The sequence below is a fragment of the Vespa velutina genome, chromosome 17 (assembly GCF_912470025.1).
Source record: "Vespa velutina chromosome 17, iVesVel2.1, whole genome shotgun sequence".
In the NCBI taxonomy this organism is placed as follows: domain Eukaryota; kingdom Metazoa; phylum Arthropoda; class Insecta; order Hymenoptera; family Vespidae; genus Vespa; species Vespa velutina.
Window position 1 is genome coordinate 3,925,861 of NC_062204.1, and position 10,000 is coordinate 3,935,860.

General features: G+C 43.2%; 1 long non-coding RNA gene across 3 annotated transcripts in view; it reads right to left on the reverse strand.

Annotated features, from left to right (window-relative positions):
* The window catches only part of LOC124955227, a 184,765-nt gene that overhangs the window by 69,926 nt on the left and 104,839 nt on the right, over positions 1-10,000 (reverse strand). The window lies entirely within an intron of this gene.

Here is a 10,000-nt window from a genome sequence, read left to right on the forward strand (position 1 = left end):
GCTAGGAATGATGTCTTGAACGTCCGTTTCTAAAATTACTCTTATATATTCGATAGATCGATTTCGTCGGTCCTTCAAAATATCCAAAGCCCCCAACCAAATGGTCGATAATAATTATTGAACGTCGTCGATACTCGAAATATCTACGATATTTCTTTTGCCAACCAAAGAAATCGGTGATAACATTCGTAACAATGGATCGTTCGATTGGAAAACGACGAAACGTATTGCTACGATAATACATCTCGAGGCTCGTGAAAAGGCTTACCATGAACGGCCGTCGTTTGATTTGATTTTCTTTACATTGTCAGAGATTTTATACGTACGTTAGGATGAAAGAAGAGGTTAAGAAGAGAGATTACTTACGATCCGTCTCTTATCCGCGTTTAGGGTCTCTGCGATTTGTCGGGTTCTCTCTGTAAACGTCTCGACGTTATTACACCTCCGTTCTATTCTATTTTATCTCTTTCAATAAATGCTAACGTTAACAAATTGCACACACATATTAAGACATTAGTTACAGGGATATTATATATTCTTTTCTTTTTTTTCTTTTTTTTTTTTCTTTTTTTATTTCAATTTACTACATCCGATCAGAGATCCATAATAATTTTCGCATTAACGAAGATGCCGTGCGGTTTAGTATAGGATCGTAATGGTCTTGGCTCTGAACTCAAGGAGGACAATAATCGCGCATAAGCAGGGCATTAGGGCCAAGTTAGTTGGTTCTACGAAGTAACAGCAACTCCCATATAATAGTCGGTACGGTGCTCCCTTTAGTTTGCCGACGTAACTATTCTGCGGATACTACACTACTACCTTCGCCACCTCTTCTCCTCTTCCCTCCTTCAACCTTTTCTTCTATCTTCTCTGTATCACTCCCTTCCATTCCAACACCCCCTCTGAAGAACTTTCAAGTCGCACGGACTCGTGGAAATGGCTCAAGAGAAACAGAGAGAGAGAGAGAGAGAGAGAGAGACAGAGAGTTAAACTAAGAATATTACCTTAGGGAGTACATGCTAACGTGGCAGCGATACGTATTAATGGAATCGAATAAAACGGACTGAAAGAGAAAGAAAAAGTGTGCATTCTTATTCGACTTTTAAACGATCCACGAGTAATGTCTATTATTAGATAATAATTATTAAAAAAAAAAAGAGGACTTTAGGCGTTAAAAAATTTATTGGCATTGAAAAATGTCTCATAATTTTTATAGACAATAAAGAATCGTAACGTTTAAGCGAAGAAACTCGGAGTGGAGTATCGGCTGCAATTATCCGCGAAACAAACAGATCCGCGAGGGTAAACCTAACGACTGGCTGGGTCTTCTCGGCGATTACCTCAAAGCAAACCGCCTAACAAGACATTGTTCCGAATAGCTTAGCCATTCTCCCTCGGCGTCGGCCTTTTCTACCCTCTCACCCATCTTTCTAGATCCTCTTCGCTACCCACATGGAAGGACCAACGTCGCAGCATCTACCGGGAGATCCAAACCCAGCAGCAGTTAACAATCCTGCTCCGGCGACGGTCGTTAGCGACCTCCCTTCCTCCTTCTCCTTTTCCATCCCTCTTTCCACTTCTAACCATTCCCTCTTGTATCCGAATACAAAAGTTAAAATCGACGAAAAGTGAAGCGTCCCTTCCCTTAGAAAAGTACTCTCTCGAAAACTAAAATACAGTCAGCCTGTGTTTTATTGTTAGAAATCCAATCGTCTCTTCTAACACCCAATTACTTCTCTCCACGTAGTAAGAGGGTGGAAAACCAAAATGGATAAGAGAAACTACCACGAAACGAGCAGTCGATGGCTAATAAAAGTCGTAACATTCATTTGTACGACGTTGCGAAAGATCAGATCGAATCGGCCCTCCAATTTGTGGTTTATCCTTCGGTTAGCAACGTCTACGTAATTATTGATACGCTCTACTCGATTCAACGAGATTTCATAGAATTTTAGGATAAGGGTAAGGGTGGGAATGCGGCGACATCCCTTCGAAGAAAAGGTTCGCTCGAGTATATTAGACCTTTCGGGTGGGCATTATCGCCAACCGCGATAAAGTCTCTCCTACTGTTCTCTCTCTCTCTCTCTCTCTCTGCATCCATCTCTTTCTCTTTCTATCTCCGGTGATAATGTATTCCGGCGAGCATCTCGAGAAAAATACAGATTAAAGCTCCTAAGCACGGATTTAACGCTTATTTATACTCTGCTAAGTACAGGGGCATTACTGCCGTATTACGATCTTAACGGTCGCTCCAACTTTTTCCTAACGTCCCCCTCTTCTTCTTCTTTTTCTTTTTTCTTCCTTTCATTCCCCCTTTTCGCAATAGGGTAGCAATGTGTTTCATGACGTTTCTTATGTACTCGCGATTCGATTAATAGCGACAAAATGAAATCCTCGCAAAAAGAAAAATCGCGGGAACACGAGTCGGAGTAATAATTTATTTTTCCATCGTTTCGGTATACGCGCTAAGCTAACTAGAATATAAAGAACGAGACTGCGAAAAGATTCCGCAGGCGACTATTTAAGAGTGAAAAAACGAGATAGAAGGGGCAAAAAGAGAGAGAGAAAGAGAGACTTTTACGATCGTCCAAAAGGAGCACGAAAAGGGCACGATTTTTCACGGTTGTGTAGAAAGAAGTTACTCCTTCTACTATTTAGCCCTTAACCCCTCACTCTTTTCGCCCGTTCCACCGGCAGTAGTCGGAGTTTTAAGTATTTGATTACGACCCAGCTCGTAAGAAGAGGTATAACCCGTCTTAACGTCGAGCCCGGTACCGACTGACGCTGACCATACATACGTGGAATTACCTGTGCACGCAGTTTTCTCTCGACTCCTTACGATACTTTCTTACTGCGCTGTTAATTTTAACGCTCGCTACGTGCCACCGATTTTTTTAACTTTTTCTTTTTCTTCTTATTCTTTTTCCTCCTAGCCCTCGGTCTCTGTACTTAAAGTCGAGCGTTAAATTCACATCTATTGGACAACCGAAGAAACTCGCCTTTTTTCTCTCCTCCCCCAATTTTTTTCTTCTTTTCTTTCCTTCTTTCTTCTTTGAATTTTTCTACTTGTAAACAGGAGAGAAAGAGAGAGAGAGAGAGAGAGAGAGAAATCGATCAGACAACGAACCCGGGAGAAAATCGAGTCGCGAACGCGACTTGTAATCGCTCGTTGTCCTTGGTGTAATCGGCAAGATGATCGCCTATCTTACGACTCGATTGGTCGTCGTTAAAGGGAATGCCTTGACGTCACCCTTGGGACGACGCTATAGAGAGGCACATAACACGGCGCCGCTTTTCTGCTACCCAATGAGCTTATAGCTTGAAAGAGATAGAGACAGAAACAGAGAGAGAGAGAGAGAGAGGAAGAGAGGGAGTCGTCGAATTAATATGAGGGAAGCGAGCTAAGCACGAGATATACCTTTCATCCCTCGCGATTTCCCAAACTTTCACGATCTCGCTGCCTATAATCGGTTAACTTAAAGAACCTTTTACGGTTTGATATTGGAATAGGTAATGTTGCACATTATCGAAAGTTCCTTTGGTACGAACGTTGAAATTATCAATTAATGCATATATCTATATAAATATATATATATATATATATATACGTAATATTGCGATAAGTCTGATGGGTGTGGAGAGAGAGAGAGAGAGAGAGAGAGAGAGAGAGAGGCAGAGGGAGAAAATAAAATAAAAGAAAAGAAAAGAAAAGAAAAAGAAAGTTCTTCGATCTCGATCAAAGAATTTGCGTTTGCGTCCTCGAGTATAGGCCTCGAGGGTGACGACAGTAGACCGATGAAAGTGTTACTATCGCGACTGGTGGTTGGCTAGCTGGCTGGCTGGCTGCTATGTCAGGTCCGCGGAGTGAAGTAAAATGGACTCGAAGGGTTATAGCCGGCCATCCAGAGGCTTATGGTCCCGATCGTCGCTGATAGAATCAGCGTTCTGCCTGGGCAGCCATGCTTTTGCTCATAATCACTTTTAGATTAATTAAATTTTATGCTCGCTATCAGCGATAAACGTTAAATTTAACGGGGCCGGTCCTGGCAGTGCCCGTAACGGGTCGTTAGCGAACGAACGTTCGTTCGTTCGTTCGTTCGTTCGTTCGAACCTGCTCGCTCGTATTCGCCGCGATGTCGCGCGATCGCCATCGCTCTTTTAGCGGCTACAACGAAAGCTCATTGTTGTTGTTGCTGTTGTTGTTGTTGTTGTGCTATAACTATCGCAAGGTAAACGATATAACGCGTCGTCGATATATCCGAGGAATTCACGATTGGCAATTAAATTATTTCGTAAATTATCGAAAAGATCGAAGATCATGGCTCTGTGGATATGTGTGTGTGTATGCGTGTGTGAAAAGAAAGAGAGAGAGAGAGAGAAATAATTACATTTAAAGAGAATTCCAAGAAAAGTCCTCGTAGATGCGCTTTCAACTTCGATTCATTGGCCACGTCGAATGATATCGCCGTCTCTCTTGTGCGTTTGCTTAACGAGGAGAAGTGGAAATAAATAAATCCGACGCGCACCATCGCCATGATCGCCGAATCAGATTCGTCTTCGACGAGGGTGCGATAGAAGGAGAAAGAAGCGAAGTGGATGAAAAGTGGGGATAGAAAAGGGATGTTGGGGAGAGAGAGAGAGAGAGAGAGAGAGAGAGAGAGAGAGAGAGAAAAGAGTGGGGTAAATCTGGTGAAGGCGGTAATTAAATTAATTAGCCATCTCGAGGATGCAAGGATGTACCGACGAAGAAGGAGAGAAAGAGAGAGATAGATAGAATGATCGCTCGCTCCTTTTCTTCTGAACGGACTTAATTATCAGGGAAGTCTCGGTCCCGTTCGTTGGCTCGTTCGCGCGGGCTCGCGGCCTCTCGCGACTCCTCTCCTCTTCCCTCTCCTCATCCCTCTTCCCTAGCTCCCCTCTCCACTCTTCCCTCCTCGTCGCTCTTCCGGCTATTTATTAGGTTTTTACTTATGGACCAGACCGTGGAACAATCGTCCAAGCTGGCCGATGATTCGATCGAGCACGGCCGCGAACGTCGAAGGACGAAATTTTCGCTGGCGGTTAGCTCTGCTTCTCGTTTTCCGTAGAAGAAGCAAAGCACTCCGGGTAATTAGAAGCGGAATTATATTCTGCCGCGTCCTGTTTCAGTTTATAAACAAGGACTCTTAAATGAAGTTCCCCGGGAGTCGGCCGCTTTAATGCCCGGGCGTCGCGTTCGCCTGTTCCGCGAACCTTGAAAATCCGTTCGTCTCTCGCTAATGATCTCTCTCCTCTACGTGCTCTGTACGATCTTCCCCCTTAGCGACCTACCCCCTTTATTACTCTCATCATACGCGTATGCTTCGTGAGCGGATTCCTTTGGATAACTGGTCGAAGAGAAAATATTTACAAGAGATAACGCGATTACTAATGAACGGATCCTTTTCAATAAAAAATATCAAACATTGATTATACTTCGTCGAATATGCATATATATATATATGTATATATATATATATATACACATATATACATACACACGTAGATACGTTCAAACGATCCTAATGGAAATTGTTCTAAACCAATTTAGAAGGATATCGCGATTATTTCTCGAGGACTCTTCCCGATAAATAGATAGATAGATAGATAGATAGACAGATAGAAAGAGAAAGAGAGAGAAAGAGAGAGAGAGGGTATACGTTTTAGTTTTTAATGATTATTGCGTGCCGGCACGGCTCAGGTAGGTAGGCATTAGCAGCGCTCTCCCTTTCGCGCATTTGCATATCTTTCCAGCCGTTAGGAATTGCCTGCTGGCTGCTTTCGCCCGGTAGAGTAAGCCATACCCCACTGGCACGAACGCGCTCCAACTTTTAAGCCCTCCACCCCCTCTGTGTCTCATATAGAGAAAGAGAGAGAGAGAGAGAGAGAGGGAGAGGGAGAAAGAGTGAGAGAGGAGACAGCCTCTTCCTCCCTACGGCATCGCCACCGCAGCAACTGCGCTTGTAATTCCTCTCCTCCTCCATCACCACACCCGTCCTTCCACCTCTTTCCTTCCTTCCGTCCTTCCTTCCTCTTTTAATGGCACTCGGTTTTCGAGTGCTTTAATTAACGTTTTGTCAGGCGCTCCTTAATTAGTCTGCTTTTGAAAAAATCAGTCAGTGAGTCAGCTCGCCTCTGTAACATGCCCTCTCTTCTCCCCTAAAAACACTCGGCAAAGACGAGCTTGATTTCTCTCTCTCTCTCTCTCTCTCCATCTCCTCCCACTCCCTCTCCCTTTCTCTCTCTCCCTGACGTCGATCGCGTGCTTTTTTTCCTTCCCATTCTTTTCGGACTCTATTCGATAGTAATCTTTCTCGATTACATTGCTGTTCTATTCAAGAAAATCATAAAATTTAAATCGTAAAGGATCGATGAAAGGACAATGTCTGTCTTTCTACCTTTCTCTCTCTCTCTCTCTTTCTCTGTTTATATATCTCATCGCTGTATTTCGTCGCATATCTTCCGATTTCAAGTGGAAAACGCGAAGGAAGGTTGGTCACACGCCATTAAATTTCTGCGCTTCGAAACTCGAGTTTACTCAAACGTGCTCCTTATCATCGAAATGGTACAGCTCTCTACGTAGTATCGAGCGTCGTGTACGGTTTACACGTTATTTAACGCGTTCCTTCTCCTTCCCACGCTCTCAATCTCTCTCTCTCTCTCTTTCTCTACCCTCTATCTCTTTCTTTCGGCACGCGGAAATCCTTGCCTGGCGTAGTTATTGTCCGCATATCTAAACCTATTCCTTAACTCTTCCTTTCTTCCTTTCCCTTTTATTTATTTATTTTTTTTTTCTTTTTGTTTACTTTATTTTATTTCCGTTCATTCTTTACCGATATTTTGCGAGTTTGCGCGAACACCGTTGTCTTCGCGAAGTAAAAGAGAAAAAGATAAAGAAAGAGAAAGAGAGAGAAAGTGGAAGAGGGTGAGATGATCCTGGCTCGCGCCAAAGTTCAAAGCGCAGAAGCTCTCAACAAAGTCGGACAATACTTCGTCCTCGTGGTCTCTCTCTTTCTCTCTCTCTCTCTCTCTATCTATCTCTATCTCTTTCACTCTTTCTCCTCGAAGGGTTCTTGTATAGAGATGCTATCTGTATTTCATTAACATTATTCTCTGCGGTAGACTTGGCCCACCGCCGTACATAACGAGAGGGAGAGTAAGAGAGCTTTCTCCCTTATACGGGGGAAGTTACAACGGCAACAATCTCCCTCTTAGCCCTCCACCCCCAACCACTCCCTGTTTCATTCCCCTACCATTCTCTCAATCTCTTCTTCCACGCAAAGGATCTTGATCCTTGCGCCGAGCTATCGAGCGTCGAGGAGGAGAGTGTTTCTCTCTCTCTCTCTCTCTCTCTCTCTCTCTCTCTCTCTCTCTCTTATAGCGTTAATTTTTAAACTTTTTTTTTACCGGGATAGTCTCTTTATAAGCGATACCCGTAACGAAGGATCACGATTATGTTTAATTATGATGACGGATCACGGAAATATATTTAATTCATAAAATTGTAAAGGATAAGTGTGTTATGATATCCATTCGATATGTTAAAGATAACGCGACTGATTATGCGACACTTTAATAATATCTTATTCAACACATAATTCATCAAAACAATCTTTAAATCAAATTGATATATTCATTTAGTAAGAGGAGTTATTTAAACTTTAGACAGTTGGTGCCTTAACATATGTATATATGTATGTATAAAATATATATATATATATATATATAAAGAAAAAATACAGAAAAGAAAGGTATATAGGTACGAAACGGTCTACGGAATTCAATAGCACCGATATCTCTCTCTCTCTCTTTCTCTCTCTCTCTCTCTCTCTCTCTCTCTCTCTCTCTCTCTCTCTCGTTCTTTCCCTTTTGCAGATATTATTCGGCAGTAAAATTTTATTTCGCTAGCATTTATTGGCTCGTCGGGAAAGCCGCGCCTGGGCTTCGCGACGCACGGTAACTACGTATACGAGAGAGTACCGTCGTTATTTGATAACGACAAATTATTGTTACGAGAAAAAATGGTGCTAGAACGACACATTCTCTCTCTCTCTCTCTCTCTCTCTCTTCGAACGAAAGGGTTGCACGTACCATATACGTTCGCATATATGGACGTTCGGATGTGTTAGAGGGGTGAGTGGTATTGGAGGGTAGTCGAAACTGAGGAGACGGGGGTAGGAAGAGAGAGAGAGAGAGAGAAAGAGAGAACATGGCTTTGGGGTCTGAGCCTCGACAGGCTATCGGCCGACGTGTCCAAACGCTAATCTCTCGATATTTTAGCGGATTTATATTTTCAGCGTTGGCGGCATTGCCGGGAATGCGCGTGATTCCCCGAGATACCTGGACGGAAACGTTCACTGGACACACATCATTTCCCACCTCTACCTATCCCCCTTCTCGCCCCTTCCCAGTCCGAGAACCTGCTATTTTTTATTTATTTATTTTTTTTTTGTTCTCTGGACGATTCCTCTATTACGCACAGGTCCCGAAACCGGAAGAATTGATGCATGACATTCCTCGCGAATTTTTGTTTCTATTGTCAAAGAACAAAGAGATTGACTTTTTATAGAAGAAGTTTCGTAATATTGACACAAGCGTTCTGGAGGAAGAGGACCGATAGGTCGGAGGTCATAGCTATCGTCTCGAAGCGTGCCTACGCGTATCCAAGCTTACACGGTAATCCTGAATTATGGCGGATTATGTCGTCAATTTCACCGACGAGGTTCAGGTGCGGCAAACAGCATTGGCAGCCGGAACGTTGCCTCGTTCCGGAATTACGCGGGGCTCCTCTTCCCATAGCGTGTGTAACATTAGCGTAACGGCTTGTATAATAACTTAGCAGTGCTTGTATCATATGGGTAACGGCGACGTCGATGATATCGTTGTTAAAGTGTCTTGCGAAGGATGGATCAAGAGCAAGAGAGAGAGAGAGAGAGAGAGAGATAAAAAGAGAATTTAAGAAGAGAAAAAAAAAGAAATGAAGAAACGAGTCAACGAAATGAAAGTGGAAATTGTTGGAATGGAAGAACCGCTAACGTTACTACTACTTCGGGTCATAAAAAGGGGGAAGAGATCCTTTTTACATACTTCGGGCCACGCTTTCGGAAGTTCCGAGGCTGCTTAACGAGATCTTAACTCGCGACAGTGCCATAAACGTCAGACACAGAAGTAGACGAGACGGTGTCTCTCGCAGGGGTTGTTGGATAACAATGAGAGACAAACCTCCTGTCCTGCTAGGACAACTAAAGAGCGAGCGAGAAAGAGAAAAGTGAGGGATAGAGAGAGAGAGAGAGAGAGAGACCACGTGTGTGTGTGTGTGTGTGTGTGTGTGTGTGTGTGTGTATGCGTACGAGTTACGAGACTTCGATCGCGTTCTCGTAGAATAGTGTCCTCTTCTTCGTTATACCGGAACCATTGTGCAAGAGTGTAGCACGAGAACGGAAGAAGGAAGGGCCAGAATCCCTTGGAAGTACCGTTTACTGCACCAAAGAGGCTCGCAGGGGTGCAATGATCCTTTCGTAGTGATAACAACGTTACTACAGTGTTACTCTTCACTTTCGCTCGTTATCATGTTTTACCGAAACATGTCCTACGGTATGTTTTTCTTCCTTTTCTTTCTTTCTTTTTTTTCTTTTTTTTTTTTTTGTTTTTAAAACGTCCACGAACTAAAATAAACGAAACGATACCTCGAAGCCAACAGGCAAACTTCTGATAGCCTGGCTCATAAATATCGTCGCCCGTTTCTCGCAGGATATCCCTGGCATGACGCACGAGCGAAGAGGAGGAGGATGGCACGAGGGAAAGCAAAAAAAAAACAGAAAAAAAACAAAAAAAAAAACAAAGAAAGAAAGAAAAACAAGAAAAAAATCCCTTTCTCAAATACGCGAAATATCACAATTTACAGCCTTATTTTTCGGATAAAGACGGCTATGAACGGCTTTAAACGGATTTGCCGCGGAAGCAGATGAGAGGAGACGACTTT